At 35.8% G+C, this 19,211-nt stretch overlaps 1 long non-coding RNA gene across 1 annotated transcript; it reads left to right on the forward strand.

Moving 5' to 3' along the window:
- The first annotated feature begins 695 nt into the window (after positions 1–695).
- On the forward strand, positions 696–18,512 carry LOC120176508. Its single transcript, XR_005521334.1, has 5 exons — positions 696–722; positions 16,305–16,416; positions 16,524–16,594; positions 16,720–16,850; positions 17,374–18,512. It is a non-coding gene; the product is annotated as an uncharacterized LOC120176508 (long non-coding RNA).
- Positions 18,513–19,211: the final 699 nt, after the last annotated feature.

A 19,211-nucleotide genomic window follows, 5' to 3' on the forward strand; every position in this document is an offset into this window, starting at 1 on the left:
GATTCGAGACGGATAAGATCCGTATTCGATATTATGAATTGAGGATTATTGTGAATTCAGATAGTGATGAGGTAATTTGGAAACCCCCTTTCCCCCCTGTAATTTCAATTAAGGGGGTTTTCTCTTCTTTTTAGATTGTTTTTGGTCTAATTATGGCAGCTCAGTTGGGTGTGGATGAGGGTTACACTTGTTCATCAAAGGTTAAGGGAAGTCTATTGCTTGGGAGACTACAGTTGAGGTAAGTTTGAAACTTGTTAGTTTTTTTAACTGATTCTTAGTTTTGGATTGATTATGCTGCAAATCTGCAATTTTGTTTTATGTTTCGTTAATTTTCGGTTATCGGTGCTTATTGCTTAAAGTCTTGTGGAACTAGTTTATTGGATCTCCTAGGTGTGAGTAAGTGATCAAGATATTCTTAGCTTGATTAGTGTTTTTGATTTGAATTAACCTCATGAAATGATTGAATAATAGTTATGCATGCGTTCTTTTGATGTGCATTGGCTTATCGATTGTGATCCTCCGATGGCCGGGATAATGTTTGATTCTGCTTGGTTTTGAAACTTTTTGTTTCTAGTGTAAAATTCGTATCTACAGAGTAAATGTAGTATGAGACCATTTCTGAGTTCAGTTTGCATTAAATAAAAGTGTGACGATGGCTGATATTATGTCTGTCTTCCTTCTTTTCGGCAGGTACCATTTACGGTGCGTTAAGAGCGTTGGAGGTATGTGGTCAATCATTTACTCGAAAACTGAACTGGTTATTACATGGTACATTGTCGTAACCGGTTTTCGTCCGGGCACGATTAATTAAATTTGGCGGGGACATTGATGTGAATAAATAATTTTGAAAATAATTTGTGAGTCGCCATCGGCCTTTTGGGTCAGGGAGGTCGAATACCTAAAAAAATATCTTTTGAAAGAGTTTTTAAGAAAACATCAATTAAAAGATAAACTGATCTGCGTTTTAACCAAAAATTCGTTCTTTTTAATAATAAAAAGGGATTCGTGGTCGGTTACGTTTAGGGAAGGATTAGCACCCCTACAACGCCCAAAATTGGTACTTTTTAATTATAAATTGTCTCTATTATTAAAATTTAAAAAATAAAAAAAATATATATTAATTTATATTCTATTATTTCAAAATTATATAAAATATTTATTTATTTAAAAATATCAGAAAAGAACTTCTAGGTGCCTTAAGACAGCTCTTTCTTTTGATATTGATAAATATTAATTTAAATAATATGTTTAAAAAATATCAGAATAGGACATCCAGTTGTATTAAGACTGCCATTTTCTTTGATATTGAAAAATAAATATTAAAATATGATAAAATAATTTATGTAAAATATTTAAATTATTATTTATTATATATATATTTATATGATATATAATAATAATCTAATATTTAAATATATAAACAAGTAAATTAAAACAATAAAAATACAATTAGAACTATATATCTAAAAGCAGTAAAATAAATGAAAATATTTGAAAAGTGATTAAATTATAATAAAATTAAAATTAAAAACCTAATTCAATATTAATTTAAAATTATAGGGATTAAAACATGTTATTTTCATTATTTATATTTAGTGACTAAAATAAAATTATAAAAAATCGAATATCAGATTAAAAATATAAACTCAGGATTAAAACATGATTTATTAAAACTAAAGGACTAATACGTATTTATCCTAAATATATTATTTAATAGAAATGACAAAAATAAATAAAAGTAAATTAAAGAACCAATTAAAATGATTATAAATTGATTTAGTGACTAAAATGTAAAGATTACAAGTTAGGATGGCTGCGAAAAGGGTTTAACCTTTAGTTTATTACAACAGATCCCTCCCCAAAATGGCGGCGTTTGGGGAGGGCTATTTAAGTCCCTTCATAGTGGCCCGAAGGGCCAGCAGCTCATTCTTCTCATTTCTTCTTCTCTCTCACAAACGAGAGAAGAAGAAGCTCTCTCGGCTCTCTCTAGCTTCCCTCATCGGAGGGAAGCCGGTCACCGGGCGGCAACCGTCTGCCGCCGTGACCCTGCCGCCGGCCACCGCCTCCGGTGGCCGGAAATTCTCAAATTTTCCCAAAATTAGATCTAAACGCCCTAAGACCAAATCTGGTTTTTGTTTTCCCTAAAAACCTTTAGGTTCTTGTAGATCTAATTTTTTTACCTCCGAACTTTGATTCCACGGTGGTTCGGCAGCTCTTCGATGGTGAGTTTCTTCTTCGTTCTCTCATTCTGTCTTTCGTTTTCTTTGGATATGTTTGCTCTCGTCGTTACTGTGTTGTGTCTTGCTGGGTATATTTTTTTTGTTCCGTTTTGTTGTCGATCTCCGGTTCTTCCTCCCCTTTTTTCTGTTGCAGGTGTGGTCGATGGCTTTTATAGCTATCGACGGTGTGGCTCTCGGACCGGTCAAAGGAATGGAGTTCGGTGAGTCACCGAGCTATGTGGTGACTCACCATAGAGCTCGACATGTGGAGGGGCAGTTGGCTTCTGGAGGCTTCTGGCGAGGCGGCGACTTCGTGGCGGCACTGGCAGCTGGAACGTCTGGAAGCAGCGCGGCTGAATGCTAACCTAGGGTTATGAAACCCTAGGGCTTCACGCTGGTATCCTGTGGACCGTTGGATCTGAAAGATCCAACGGTGATAGAAGCGGCGGCTGGGTGTATGAGATTTTCAGAAAACCCTAAAAGGGTTATGGTTTCTCGGTCTGGGCCTGGGTTGGGCCGGATTTGGCCCGTTTGTAATAATATTATATAATATTAGTAATAAATAATAATATTAGTAATTATAATTATAATAATAATATAATAAATATATTTAAATGAAAAATGAGTATCTTCAGCTGCCCCTCTTTGCTTTTTTCTTGTGTTAACAAGAATAGAGTAAAGATAAAAGATAATAGTTTTTCATTTGACTTCACTTGGTTAATATGGAAATGTTGAATAAGTTCTTCTCTTTCTTCAGATGAGTTCTCTCCTTATGAACTTTCTACTGGATGATGTTGACCTATTTCCTTCTGTTATAGAGTCATTCAAAAGGTTGAATAAGCTCTTCTCATTATGAACTTCTTCTTCTTTTTTTTCTTCAGATGACGAGTTCTTCTCATTATGAACTCTTCCTGGCAATGTTGATCCATCAAATGATGAATTTAAACAAAAGGTTGAACAATTCTTCTCATTATGAACTTCTTCTTCCTTCTCAGATGAGTTCTTCTCATTATGAACTTTTTCTGGAAAGCTGATCCATCAAGAGATGGATTTGAGCAAAAGGTTGACAAATTCTTCTCATTATGAATTTCTTCTTCCTTCTTCAGATGAGTTCTTCTCATTATGAACTCGAACTGGAAATACTGAATCATCGAATGATGAATTCAAGCGAAAAGTTGAACAAGTTCTTCTCATTATGAACTTCTTCTTTTTTCTTCAGATGAGTTCTTCTCATTATGAACTTGAACTGGTAATGCTGAATCCTCGAATGATGAATTTAAGCGAAAATTTGAACAAGTTCTTCTCATTATGAACTTCTTCTTTTTTCTTCAGATGAGTTCTTCTCATTATGAACTCGAACTGTAATGCTGATCCATCGAATGATGGATTTGAGCAAAAGGTTGAACAAATTCTTCTCATATGAATTTCTTCTTTCCTTCTTCAGATGAGGTTCTTCTCATTATGAACTCGACCTGGAATGTGATCCATTGAATGATGGATTTAAACTTTGCTAAAATCTTTGAAATTCCTGTCAAATATTCAACATGGGTAAAATGAATGAAAATGCTCCTATTTTGCAAATGTCTAAATATGATGCATGAATGTTGATGCAATCTTCGTTTAACTTCAAAATAGTGAACTCGGTTTTCCTCCACTTCATCATTTATTGCCAGGGTCACCTCTGGATATCAGTGTAGCAACTTATGCTATCAAGCTTGCATTTCTGAAGAACTATCTGATCAACTTGTATCTTTATGTATTCTTTGCTTCATGAAAGTCTCAGAAGAATTGTTTTATTTGTGGAACTCTTTCGTAGTCAGAATTATGACCTTAATGCCCCATTTTGTCTTGGATAAAACCAACTTTATTTGTTTGGACTTGTGTAGAAATCCCATAAAGTTTTCATCTTTGAAAGAGAATCTGTCATCTTTAAAAAGAGAATCCATCTCTTGAAGAGTGTAGATGTAGATATGCCTGACTTAGCAGGGATTAATTAAGAGAGTAGAGTCTGTTCTAACTTAACTCTTGAAACATATCACAAGGAAGATTTATTCCAATTCCTTTCATGTCTCCACATCTAATTGGATCTCGAACAAAGCAACTTGGACCATATAATATGTCTCCATATTTAACTAGTTTCTTGTGGATCAATAAATGGAAATACCATATGGTTACAACATTGGTTCAGCATCATAATCACTGGTTCGTAAAACGTTTGACAACACATTCATCCTGTTGTAGCTTCTATCAGATGTTCGTAAAACATTTGACAACACATTGTGGCTTCTGCCCGGATTTCTGGTCAATGATCATGATGTCACAAGACCACTTGAGAACAAAACTCAGTGGGAATACAAATGAGATATTGGTATGGCCAAAAAGTTGCTCAAATCCACAAGATATGCTAGTATCGAATTGAATAAGAGATACCAACTGATCTTGATATCATCTCGGGCAAGGGCAAGTGTGATACTGATCATGTTTTCTTCTGTAATGAGCATTGTAGAAAGTAGAAACACTTCAGCTATAGGATCCATGTACGGAAGGGAATTCATGGAATTCTTGCTGTTGGGGATGAAATGCACATGATAAAACCAAAATAGATGAAAACTCAGTTCACCCTGGCTGAATATGATAACCCCAGTAATAACGGGAATAACAGTAATATAAGTGAGTCGAGTCTCCCTTTTCAATGTCATCAAGTAAGCAAAAATTGATGTGAAAAACAACTTCATAACCTCAACAGTATGATTGAAACTAACTGTCAGGAATCTCAAAAAGCTATTTTCAATCATCACCAACACACATAATGCAAAATTCAAAGCTGAGATCTTGAGGAACTGAACCCTGGATCAAATAGTCTGCCTGGGGACCATCTTTATTCATGCAACCATGATGTATCTTAACAAAGAACACACTGTCATGTGATACATGGTTTAATAAGATTGGGTATTTGAAACCATACTTGCTGAGTAGATATTTGTTCAACAATAGGACCCTAATGCAACTGCCTGATGAACGAAGCAATTATGTGTAGTTAGCTCGACTGCCACTATTTTACCATTTTCATTCTTTATACATTTCTGTCTCATTGGAAATATTGCTCAAGTCAATGATCTTTAACACATGATGGTGTGGGCCTTCGGCATGCCCCCGTATTTTGCTGATATAAACGTTCAAAATACATCAACATTTCTGATTCTAATTGAAAAAGGCTTTCAGCATGCCCCAGCATTGGCTTCTTGTTAATCTGAGCCTTCAAAATGCCCCACATGGATCTGTCTGAAGAAACCTTTAAAATGCCCCAACATTTGCTGATACAGATGTTAAAAACTGCATTCAACATTACTTCTTGCTGAGATGAGCCTCCAAGAATGCCCAAATATTCATATTGTTGTGAGCCTTCAAAAATACCCCAATATTCTATCTCTGGTTAAAATGGGCTTTCAAGATGCCACAACATTTTGCTTCTGGTTCACTCTCAACGTCTGTTTAACTTGAATATCATGATCCCCACTAGGTCCAATTTTGACAATGCACTGTGGTGGGTATTTGCGGCTTTATTCGTGCCCTAAATCTGTTTATCTTGAATACTCTCATTCTGGTGTCACTAAACAGTCGTGTTGTCAAGTAGCTGGAGGAATTCTCTTCATATTGTCACAAAGTTATGAAGTGCTCAATCATTCTGACAGAAATGTCTCAGATATGTGTCTCTTCTGAGTGAGGTGATCATTTACAGTGGTACAGGTTCTTGAAAAGTCCGCACCCATGCAACATGTTGATTCTGATAACTACTCATCTGATTATGAAGCAATCTTTCAGGATGATTTCACAGATATTGATAATTCTTCTGATATCGAGGAAATCCTGAATTCTGATTCTGATGAGGAGAATAAACTGTTATACTTGACGAAAATGGGATTCTCAGAGGCTGAAACTTCAATAGCCCTGGAGAAATGTGGTCCAGATTCATCAATTGCAAAATTGATAGATTTTATATGTTCTGCTCAAATGACTGAGGATGATGACGCACTTCTTCCGGTAAAAGATGGGAAGCCATTATGTGATGATCCCAATAACAAGAAAAGGAGAAACTTGTGCTATGATTTTTGGGAAAGGAATAAGCAAAAGAAGCTTGAAAAGAAGCTTCTTAATGAAGACGATCATGCAGTTCATCTTTTAATTCCAATGATTGGTTCTGTATTTCCTACCAAACCAGATCAGATAACTCAAAGAACACTTCCAGAAGATGCTATTGAGTCTCCTTATTTCTACTATGAGCAAATTCATCTTCCAAATTCAATGATTGGTTCTGCCAAACCCAATCAGATAACTCAAAGAACACTTCCAGAAGATGCTATTGGCAAATTCATCTTCTAAATTCAATGATTGGTTCTGCCAAACCAGATCAGATAACTCAAAGAACATTTCCAGAAGATGCTATGAGCACATTCATCTTCCAAATTCAATGATTGGTTCTGTCCAACCAGATCAGATAACTCAAAGAACACTTCCAGAAGATGCTATGGAGCACATTACATTTGTTCCAGTTAATGTTTGGACTAGGATATCACAGTGCTTATTCGATGTAGAGCCAGAATTTGTAGATTCGAAGCATTTCCATGCTACTATACTGAAAAGGGCTATATTCATAATTCTGCCAATTAATAACAGATTTTCTCTTATTCTGCTTCCTCCATGTGCTGATGCTTTTCCATTGACAAAGAAATGGTGGCTTTCATGTGATCCAAGAACAAAGTTGAACTGTTTATAAATATGTACAGGAAGTTCCAAATTGACAGAAATGATCTGTAAGGCTCTTGAAGCTTATGACAATGAGCCACCTTCGAGTGTCCAGAAGTATGTTCTTGATGAGTGCTGAAAATGGAATCTAGTATGGGTTAGAAGGAATAAAGTTGCTCCACTTGAACCTGATGAGGTGGAAATGCTTCTAGGTTTCCTTATCAACCATACACAAGGATCTGTATAGAGACATGTTTCCCAGTGATATCAATGTCTTGTTTCTTTTTGCTGGAATCAGTGCTGCAAAGATCGTCTTCTACTGTCTTAGTATATATTTGAAAACAGATGTGCAAGAACTGAATAATGATCGGTTGGAGCAATTGATGAGTAGATTTGGAGGATTCAACCTTGTTGTCAGTGGCATCCAGTGTAACAACCTTACTGGAAGAAATAAACATCATCAAGATGAACTGAAGATTTTTGTTGGTGCATTTTCTTGCAATGACTGCTACAACGACTGTCTCTTCTGCTGCTCCAAAATATGCAATGCAATATATCACTCTTCCCGAACCATGGAAAAGTCTATAAGTGTAGAATTTTCCAATGTCTTATTCTGTGCCATAAGTTCTCAATTTCAAGTTCAGCAATTTTTTGAAGGACCTAATGGATATAATCCTGGCAAATGATCAGCATGGAAAAAGCAGCAATGATGTATCAAGACTTGAGCCAGCATCACAGTATAACCAGAGTGCAGGTAATTACTTGTTCATTCCCATAATACATCTTACTGGGACTTATATCTCTGTGATGTAATCTTCTAGAGAACATGGATTGATGGCTGAGGAAAATAATCTATCTGGTGATGCTTATTGCCCTCAGCATGAGATAAGTGATAATCTTTCTTGATAGATTGCTAATAATGTCACAGGAGAGCGTTACAAGTTCCATTCTCCAGATTTTCTGACTTCTTGTACCACTTGTCTTCAAAAATGTGAAGTGTTTCATCATTCTGGCCTCGTTTATTTTTTTTCTACAATTGAAGTAGAATGGGCATCAACTTGCTTCAAAGACCTTCCTCATTTGAGACTGTCCTGTTTGAAAATGTTTTTTCTCCTTTCTTTATTGAAGAATGAAAGAATTTTGTAGAATGTTGCCTATCATAGGTTCACAATAAAATCAATCATAACAATGAGTTTAATAAATATCAAATAAATTAACTACACTTTTAAATCATTCAAAAATCATAGTCCTATGGCAAGTGTCAAAATTATTGACTGATTTGAGGTGTAGGTTGATTCTGGTATAGTAAGGTCTCTCAGGTTTTCAGGTTAGTCCAGCATATATGTCTCTTTGGGCTTCCATTAACTTGAAGAAATGGTTGTTGCTCATCTTGTAGAGATACTTCTTGATTCCAGAATCTCAGGAACGTCTTTGGGATGTGTGGTGCTTCATTTAAGAGCTTAAGATCATCTCTTATGTCGTTTGTTGCACCATTCAATATTCGAGCCGCCTTTTCAGGTTTTCAACTCGAATCCTCCTTTGGTTCTAAGATGTTATTTAAAAATTTATATCTTGAACCCTCCTTTTATCATTTTTCATATCATGCATTAACGATTTTAAAAACCAATTTTTGCAAATAAAAATCAATCTTGAGAGGCGGAATGAATTCTGAAGATATTCTCTTTTACTTAGAAATCCATGTATGATTAAAATGGACTTTTCAGATACGTAACGTAAGCTATGGCTTATGGTTACGAAAGAAAGGGATAAAAAGGCCCAAATAAGTGTTTAAGGGTAATCAAACCAAGGATCAATTCATTCTGATGCCATCAATCTTGTTTTGTTTGACTTGGATATGCCTTGCTGGGGAATTTTCCATCAACTGGATCCCTCTAGACTGCCAAATTTTGGATTCATTTCCATTTTCTCATATCTCCAGCATTTCTTACTCTTCTTGTTCGTACTTGATCAACCTTGTAACTTGAGGCTCAATAAATCACCCATCTTGATTCAATTTTCCTTTTTTTTTTTTTTTTTTTTTGCTGGATGAGTATAATACTTCAAATGCTTTGAGCACCTCCTTTTCCTTTTGCATTTTGGAGGTTTTCCATTATTCTTGATTGGATTGATCTTCAAGCACTCTGTATTTGACATACTTTGTAGTTCAAAACTTTCATGACTTCATGGAAACTTGTCTTCGTAATAAAACTGTATTGACAATCTTTATTCTTATGAGCCAATATCCTTTACCTTGCCCCCCCAATGTAGAGGGTGATCCTTGGTTAGGGTTGAATCAGAAGAAAAATCATTCAGGCTCAAGTGGGGACAACAAAGGATATATATATATATATATATTAAAGGATAAATGAAACAATGCCGTTCATCATCTCATACACAGAAACCTTTGTAAAAAGAGGTATCCACAGGGGGATGAATATTCAAGATTAACTTTATTTACATGAAAAAATGTAATTAATGCATGATATATTTATTTCAATCAATCACTTTCCCCTTCTTCTTTGAGTATGCCCTAATCACTCAAAATTATCATCAATGAGTTGGTCCATGATGCCTCATCTCGTCTCTTCTTGCAGTAAAATTCACGAATAGTTGAAAGTTTGGTTCTTTTGAAGTCTTTTGGTTTATGATGGTTTTGTATTTGGAAGGACAAATGTGTGACTTATAAAGTCATGTATATGGTGGAAGGTAGTATCATCAATCAATCGACTCTCCCCGAGAAGGTAAACATCTAGAGTTGATGTCTCAAAAACAAGTAGAGACATTTCTTCAGAATCTCAGATAAATGTAGTGTCAGGATTTGGTTTTGGTAAGGGTCGAGTAATTGACATTGGATGGGATATTGAAGATATAATTTTACCACTTGCCAATAGATCTATAACTCTTGCAAATTTAAAAGAATATTTAATCTACTTGATACTCAATAATCTCAATATTAAAACTTGATTCTTTGCTCATAACCATAAAGAAACACATATTATTTATTGCACAAAAAACGGAGAAATGAACAAAAACATATTCAAACAAGATGCTGAAAATAGAAAGTACTACAGTGGTAGATAACACTTCCATTTGTTTATGCATCATTACTCCTCTATTGTTGGGTGTGTACTTGGCCCAGGATTTTTATCCTTATTTGCTCCCCATTTCTTGATCATTTCTTGTGTCAAGACTCCCTTATCGACGAGCGTCTCTATTTCCTTTAACAGTGACCAACAATTCCCTGTTGAATGTCCAGATACTCCCAAGTGAAAATTACAGAAGCTATTTTGATCATAGCAATGGGCATAAGGCTTTGGTGACACCTTCACCAATCTTGGTGAAATATATTGACCTTTAACCAAATGAGGGTACAGGTCTGAGATAGATTCTTGAAACACCTTTAGAGTTTTTCTTGCTCGCGAGGCTATCACTTTCTTTGATCGTTCTGAACGAATGAATGCTCTCATGTTATCGAGGGGGTTCTGAATGCTCATTTCAGCTATAACTGGGGTAATATTAACCAGATTTCTTAAGTTGTCCTTTGCCTTACTGGTTTTCGAAAAATCTGATACATGTATCTGAGGTGTCTTCTGGGTTATATCTGCCTCATTCTTTTTTAGACCTATGGGCCAATCTCGAATTACATCCTTGGGAGCCTTTTGATTTCTTTTCCCATTTTCTTGTGCCTGATATTCTTCGTAGGATTTGGTTACATTAGTTTCTGTTGCAACAATGGTTTCTGAACATTGAACCTTAACCCCTTCTTTTATCTTGCATTTTGAATTGCTTGCTCTAAAGGGTCTTGGAAATTTCCCTTAAGGTTACCAGGAACCTTAGCTGAACAATTTGGAATTCTAGTCTGATTTATCCAAGGAACTTCCTTATAGGTCCAATTCTCATTTGGAGGCCATTGTGATTGATCAAGTTGTGGAGTAATTGATATGGCTGAGAGCATTTTTGGATGCAATTTTTCACTCGAACAGTGGAAGGGAGGAAATTGAAATCCCTGCACATTCTTTTTCTTCTTGATCACTCTATAAGGTTTGGCACCATGTTTAACTGAATAAGACCTCATTGTATTAACCCCAGCTTCTTTCTTGACTTTAGTATTGTCAGAGCCTCTTATCTTGCCATTCTTGATAGCCATTTCGATGATTTCTCCACTTATGATGATATCAGAGAAATTATTAGGGACAACCCCTATCATGTGATTAACATAAGGAAATTTTAATGTGCTGATGAACAAAGTAGTGAACTCTTTTTCAGTCAATGGTGGATGTACTTGAGAAGCAACGTCTTTCCATCGTTGTGAATATTGTCGAAAGTGTTCATTGCACTTCATATTTATGCTTTGCAACATTGTTCGATCAGGGGCCATATCAGTCATGTGTTTGTATTGACCCAAAAAAGCTTGAGCTAAATCCCTCCAAGAACGTATTTGAGTACGTTTTAGCTGATTATACCATCTGGATGCAGACCCAGATAAACTGTCTTGGAAACAGTGGATCAACAATTTTTCATTCTCTACATAGCCAGTCATACGACGACAATACATAGTGATATGATATGAAGGGCATGTGGTCCCATTATACTTCTCAAAATCTGGAACCTTGAACTTTGGTGGAATAACCAGGCCAGGGACCAAACTTAGTTCTTTGGCGTCAAACCCATAAAATGTCTCAACTGTCTCTATAGATTTTATCACCTCTTCTATATTTTCCAGTCGTTGAGTGAATTTTTCCTTCTCAAATAATTTGTTTAGGTCAAGGACCTTATTACAAAATTCATCAGGCTTCAACTCAGAAGTAGTAGGACAATCAGTAGGGAATAATGCTCCAGCTTGATATGGTGCATTCTTAACAGCAAAGTAAATCGGTGATTGAATTTCCTGAGAATTAGCTTCGATTTGTGCCAACTTGCTCCTCAATTCCTCTTGTATTTCTTTCTGCTTTATCTCAAATTTGGCTAGCCTATCTTCAGTTTCTTTAGACATTTTTCTTGTGTCGTGCTGAGCGTTCTTGCTTCAAGGAAAAAACCAAGATCACTTCGTTTGAAATCCTTATTTTAATGAATGAATGTTTTAATGTATTATGACATAAAAAATGCAAAGATGCCAAATGCAAATGTAAATATGTGAATGTAATAATAAGAATACAAATTGTGCAATATAAATGCAAAGATGCCAAATGTAAATATGCAAATGTAAAAATGTAAATGTAAATTATTTAAAATACCATAATAGGACATCCAGTTATATTAAGACTGCCCTTTTCTTTGATATTGAAAATAAATAAACATTATTATTTAATTAAATATGTTTTAATGCATGATGTAAATTTAAAAATGTAAATGTAAATACAAACGTAAAAATGTACAAATGCAAAATACAAATGCATGTATGAAAAGGTGTTACTCAAGAGTGATCATCTTAGAACAGATTTCATTGAACGCAAAAGTTTTGGTACATCAAACAAAACTTTACATATAGGGATATATTTCATTCCTAACTTCTCCAAAGCCAAATTAGTCTATCAACTTAAGGGACATATTGCTTGTCTGGACTGCAACCTCTTCCATGACATTCTCTTTCATTTTCTGTGTCACTTCTCGGAGTTGCTCATTTTCCCTTGTAAGAGATCTTTTCTGTCCAAGAAGTTCTTGAACAAGATCTTCATATATGTTGCAGTTCTTTTTCAGCTTGGTGACCCCTGCTATCCATTCTTCTGGGGTACTTCCTAGGCCAGCATTTTGAAAGGTTTGACTGATCTTCTGAAAATCTTTATGCATGGTTTTCATTTCTGTGCTCAATTTTTTGTTTTGGTCGTTCAAGTCCTTCAAATAACATGCTTGAGCTTCATAAAAATCTCCACTACTCTGAATGTCCCGACTGATACTCTTACCATAGACTGCTTTTGGTATCAATCTGACAGAATCTTTATGGATTACTTTTGGTATTAATATAACCGGTTCTCTGTGTGCAGAACTTCCCTCGATCCTCATAGTTTCTTCAGGATGTCTTTCCTTGGTCGTATCATATTTTGTTTGATCATAAAACTTTTTGTCCATTTACAATTTCTTTCCAATATGATGAACAGTCTTTCAAGCCAACACCTTTTGGTTATGCCATGATCATGTAATGCAAACAAAAGAAATCAATATGAACATATTAGAGCAATGTAATATGCATGAAAAAAAAAATAGAATAGTTAGTACCAACTAAAAAAATCTATTTATCAATGTATAAATCTTAACCTCATGTTTTCTAGTTCCATGATTTGTTTGGAAAATTTAACTTAACCGCACGATTTCTAGTTCGCATGCATTTATTCAGGAAAAGGAAATAAAATAAATTAAAAGCTATAGCTTATTTCTCCTTTGTGTATACCTATTGACAAAATTTCGGCATGGTTTCAGATCGGGAGAGTTTCTAGGGTTTATTATATGCAGGTTTTTAGTTCTAGGAGTAAAGGTACTCGAAATGTCCTTGTTGATGCCCCATTGGGCTATCAAACCCTCAATCCTAGTCCATTACAGACTTAAACGGACCGAGTTCAATTCGAGGGGATACATTTCTCTATGACTAACACGGAGAATAAATTCTCACGAAGACATAGAGCATATGAACCCCGAAAGTTACTTGCTAGGTCTGACACGGAGAATAAATTCTCACGAAGACGTCGCTTTCACTCCTACTTAAAAGGGACAAACTCAATTATAGAGCTTTATGTTATGCAAGTGTTGTGTGTGTGAGGAGAAATATTCAAACCTCTAACAGATAAATAAAATAATTAATACATGAATAAAAAAAACAATATTAATATAAAAATAATAAATAATAAAAATTTGAAAGAAAAGAATTAAAAATTAAATAAATGAATTTTTAATTTCTAATTAATAGAGACAATTTATAATTGATTTTAAAGTTTGACATGAATCCCCAGCAGAGTCGCCAAGCTGTCGTAACCGGTTTTCGTCCGGGCACGATTAATTAAATTTGGCGGGGAAATTGATGTGAATAAATAATTTTGAAAATAATTTGTGAGTCGCCATCGGCCTTTTGGGTCAGGGAGGTCGAATACCTAAAAAAATATCTTTTGAAAGAGTTTTTAAGAAAACATCAATTAAAAGATAAACTGATCTGCGTTTTAACCAAAAATTCGTTCTTTTTAATAATAAAAAGGGATTCGTGGTCGGTTACGTTTAGGGAAGGATTAGCACCCCTACAACGCCCAAAATTGGTACTTTTTAATTATAAATTGTCTCTATTATTAAAATTTAAAAAATAAAAAAAAATATATATTTAATTTATAATTCTATTATTTCAAAATTATATAAAAAATATTTATTTATTTAAAAATATCAGAAAAGAACTTCTAGGTGCCTTAAGACAGCTCTTTTCTTTGATATTGATAAATATTAATTTAAATAATATTGTTTAAAAAATATCAGAATAGGACATCCAGTTGTATTAAGACTGCCCTTTTCTTTGATATTGAAAAATAAATAAATATTAAAATATGATAAAAATAATTTATGTAAAATATTTAAATTATTATTTATTATATATATATTTATATGACTATATAATAATAAATATAATATTTAAATATATAAACAAGTAAAATTAAAACAATAAAAATACAATTAGAACTATATATCTAAAAGCAGTAAAATAAATGAAAAATATTTGAAATTAGTGATTAAATTATAATAAAATTAAAATTAAAAACCTAATTCAATATTAATTATTTAAAATTATAGGGATTAAACATGTTATTTTCATTATTTATTAATTTAGTGACTAAAATAAAATTATAAAAAATCGAATATCAGATTAAAAATATAAACTCAGGATTAAAACATGATTTATTAAAACTAAAGGACTAAATACGTATTTATCCTAAATATATTATTTAATAGAAATGACAAAAATAAATAAAAGTAAAATTAAAGAACCAAATTAAAATGATTATAAATTGATTTAGTGACTAAAATGTAAAGATTACAAGTTAGGATGGCTGCGAAAAGGGTTTAACCTTTAGTTAATTACAAACAGATCCCTCCCCAAAATGGCGTCGTTTGGGGAGGGCTATTTAAGTCCCTTCATAGCTGGCCCGAAGGGCCAGCAGCTCATTCTTCTCATTTCTTCTTCTCTCTCACAAACGAGAGAAGAAGAAGCTCTCTCGGCTCTCTCTAGCTTCCCTCATCGGAGGGAAGCCGGTCATCGGGCGGCAACCGTCTGCCGCCGTGACCCCTGCCGCCGGCCACCGCCTCCGGTGGCCGGAAATTCTCAAATTTTCCCAAAATATAGATCTAAACGCCCTAAGACCAAATCTGGTTTTTGTTTTCCCTAAAAACCTTTAGGTTCTTGTAGATCTAAATTTTTTTACCTCCGAACTTTTGATTCCACGGTGGTTCGGCAGCTCTTCGATGGTGAGTTTCTTCTTCGTTTCTCTCATTCTGTCTTTCGTTTTCTTTGGATATGTTTGCTCTCGTCGTTACTGTGTTGTGTCTTGCTGGGTATATATTTTTTTTGTTCCGTTTTGTTGTCGATCTCCGGTTCTTCCTCCCTCTTTTTTCTGTTGCAGGTGTGGTCGATGGCTTTTATAGCTATCGACGGTGTGGCTCTCGGACCGGTCAAAGGAATGGAGTTCGGTGAGTCACCGAGCTATGTGGTGACTCACCATAGAGCTCGACATGTGGAGGGGCAATTGGCTTCTGGAGGCTTCTGGCGAGGCGGCGACTTCGTGGCGTGGCACTGGCAGCTGGAACGTCTGGAAGCAGCGGCGGCTGAATGATAACCTAGGGTTATGAAACCCTAGGGCTTCACGCTGGTATCCTGTGGACCGTTGGATCTTTCAGATCCAACGGTTGATAGAAGCGGCGGCTGGGTGTATGAGATTTTCAGAAAACCCTAAAAGGGTTATGGTTTCTCGGTCTGGGCCTGGGTTGGGCCGGATTTGGCCCGTTTGTAATAATAATTAATAATAATATTAGTAATAAATAATAATATTAGTAATTATAATTATAATAATAATTATAATAATAATAATAATAATATTTAAATGAAAAAATGAGTATCTTCATACATTGTATGTGTATGTAATGATTGAGGGTATTGTTCGGATTTATAAGTTAAGGAGTCAAAAGCATACCTGTAAATGGTTCAAAGGCTCTATATTCTTCTTAAAACGTCTCTATACGACCATTTTGTTCATGGCTGATGTTTATTACTGTCTTTTATCTTTCGCTGCTCTTTAAAGCAAATACATATTTAGTGATACATTGGATTGGAATCCGACGATGTCTCATCCCTCATTCTTCTCTTTTATAATATTCCAGACATTCAGCCAATTGTGTGCTTTTGATTATACATCTAAATCGGTGCAAATATTCAGATCCCCTTGGTGCATCAAAGATAAACCGAGGTTTGCATATCGTGGGCTTTTGCTCGGTAAGCCTCATTTGTATTTGCAGCTCAAAAAGTTACCGGTTTTACTTCTTTTACGCAACGACCTATAGAATAGAAGTTGATACCATTGTATATGCAATCTGTTACAGACACATCAAGGCACCTTTTTCCGGTTGATGTCATTAGGTCGATAATTGAATCAATGTCTTATGCTAAACTCGTAAGAAATGTTACCAGCCACTATTTTTTGTCAGTCTGATATTTCGCAGACGGAGTTCTTTCAAGTCCTTGCAAGATCATAATGGTGTCTTTATTTCTGTGGTTCTTTTACATGCAATTCAGTAGAATGTTCTTCATTGGCACATCATAGATGACCAGGCTTTTCCTCTCGAGGTACCTGCATACCCAAAACTGTGGAATGGTGCTTACTCAAAATGGGAGTGATATACTGTTGAGGATGTGAGTCAAATTGTCAGGTACGATACATATAACGTATAAACCCGAGATAATTTCTCTGCTATAAAACTTCTAAACATCTATTGATTTTCACGCTGTTTATATCCCTCTCCCAAAATTGAAAATCAATAGCAAAAGCTGTCGAAAGTTGACGTCCTCTGTCCTATGAACTTTAAACGGATTAAATTCAGTGTATTAATCAAAGAAAATATCTCAAGCTATATGTTTGAAAACTGCAAGAAGTTTTATTGATGTGTTGTCAGCTTGGATTAGAGTGGTTAAAAGACACCATGTTGTAAAGCACTAGCTCTAAAAGAAGCAAATGATAACAATAGATTTAGCCTTCTCGAGAAAATAGATACAAAGTAGAATTCTTTCCACGAATAAAATTATTGGCTCTATATATCTATGCTTCACTGTTTGTTGCTTCTTGTTGTTTCGGTTTCTCCTTTCCGAAGTTCTTTTTTCGGCATTCATGCTTCTTACGTAGACATGCCCTAATTGTGTTCATTCCCTTTCTTATTTTCATGTGCCGATGTGAAGATTTGCCAAAACGAGAGGTGAGATTGATCTTTCAAGTTATTAACAATTTAAACATAACATTTTATGCTGGCCTTTGAAGATACCTATGTTGGACATATACATGTATCCGACGCTTAAACCTAAATTTGAGTAACATAGACGTGACTTAAACCTAAATTTGAGTAACATTTTAGAGAGGCTCATCCAAAGATTTGTGTGGAGTGCGAATTCTGAGTCCAGGAAAATATCTTTAATCAATTGGGAGACGATGAAGCTCTCAATTGATGATAGATGATTGGGCTTTAAGGACTTGGAAAGACAAAACCATGCCTTCCTAATGAAGATTGGAATGCAACTTATAGATGGATTTGACAAGCTTTGGATAAATGTGCTTAAAGGTAAATATAGATGGAGTGAAGATTTGCCTGTTGATATCCTCCACCCTCATTGCTCTCGCCTGTGGAAGGGTTTATGTTGCATTTTGGAAAATGTAAGACACGACATAATTTGTAACATTCGGGATGTTGTGAAGACCGATTTTTGGAGGAATACTTGGCTTGAAGATACGGGGCCTCTCGTTGATCATTGCTTGCCGTCTGGAGCGCCGCAACCTTTGCTGGTGTGTTTGTTGATCACGGCGTCAGGAGAGTGGGATTGGTTCAAGTTGAGGTCGCTTGTTCTTGAGTGGGTCTGCAATCGAATAGTTTGTTGTTTATCCTCCGAGATTGACCCTTGGTAAAGATATTCCGGGTTGGGGACGGGAAGCAAATCGTACCTTTATGGTTTGATCCTCCTACCGTGCGCTGTCTTCACCGGGTCATAATCGGGCTGACTTACCGTGGAAACAGGTGTGGAAGCTTAATGTGCCACAGAGGACTAAATCATTCCTCTAGTTAACTTTCCATGGTAAATTGTTGACCAACATGGAGCGATACTGCCGACACATTGACACATCGGAGAGGTGCTCGGTGTGTCAGGATGAAGATGAATACGTTAGCCATGTCCTTCGTCGTTGTGTGTTTACTCGGAATATATGGTAATGGCTAATTGTTGAAGATAAGCTCCATCTTTTTCTCTCGATTCCTTATGAGGAGTGGTGTTTAATGAATATCAAAGACCAAGGTAACTTCTCCTTTATTCCCAACAATTGGAATACCCTGTATGCCATCGTTTGTTGGAAGCTTTAGAAGCGCCGATGTGATATGCTCTTTCAGCCCGATTTTATTGAAAAAGAGGACTTCCTCGTGCAGTGTTTCAAACTTAGAAATGAGATAATGGTATGTGGAGAGTGCAGTAAGCAAAGCAACGGTAATGTTCAGTCCGTCGGGGGATGGTCTCGACCTATGATGGGCTGGGTTAAGGCGAATACCGATGGAACCGTGGAGCATCAAGGATGGCATCGCCGCATCGGCTGGAGGAGTTTTGCGTGATGATCAAGGGGGTTGGATCATGGGATTTGGCCGTAGCTTAGATGTATGTACAGTTCTTTCGGTGGAATTATGGGCGATTCATGATGACTTGGTCCATACATGGAATCTCGGATTCAGGAAAGTTGAACAAGAAACTGATTGCGCTCAAGCTATGGAGATTATCCATAACAACCGGCAGGAGAATGACCATTGGGCAGCTGTTAGCATGATTCGATCCCTGCTGCAAAGGAGTTGGGAAACAAGTCTAAGCCATACTAAACGAGGAGCAAACTGTGCTGCAGACAAAATGACAGCTATAGCTAGGGGGACAAGCTCTTGGAGTAGTAGTTTTTCATGAACCACCGAGGGAGGTAGCTTTAGGGATGGCAATGGGTCGGGTTTTTGGGCCACCCGACCCGAGAAGAAAGGGTTTTTCACCCGTGACCCGAC

The sequence above is a fragment of the Hibiscus syriacus genome, unplaced genomic scaffold (genome assembly GCF_006381635.1).
Source record: "Hibiscus syriacus cultivar Baekdansim isolate YM2019G1 unplaced genomic scaffold, ASM638163v2 tig00112249_pilon, whole genome shotgun sequence".
NCBI lineage: Eukaryota > Viridiplantae > Streptophyta > Magnoliopsida > Malvales > Malvaceae > Hibiscus > Hibiscus syriacus.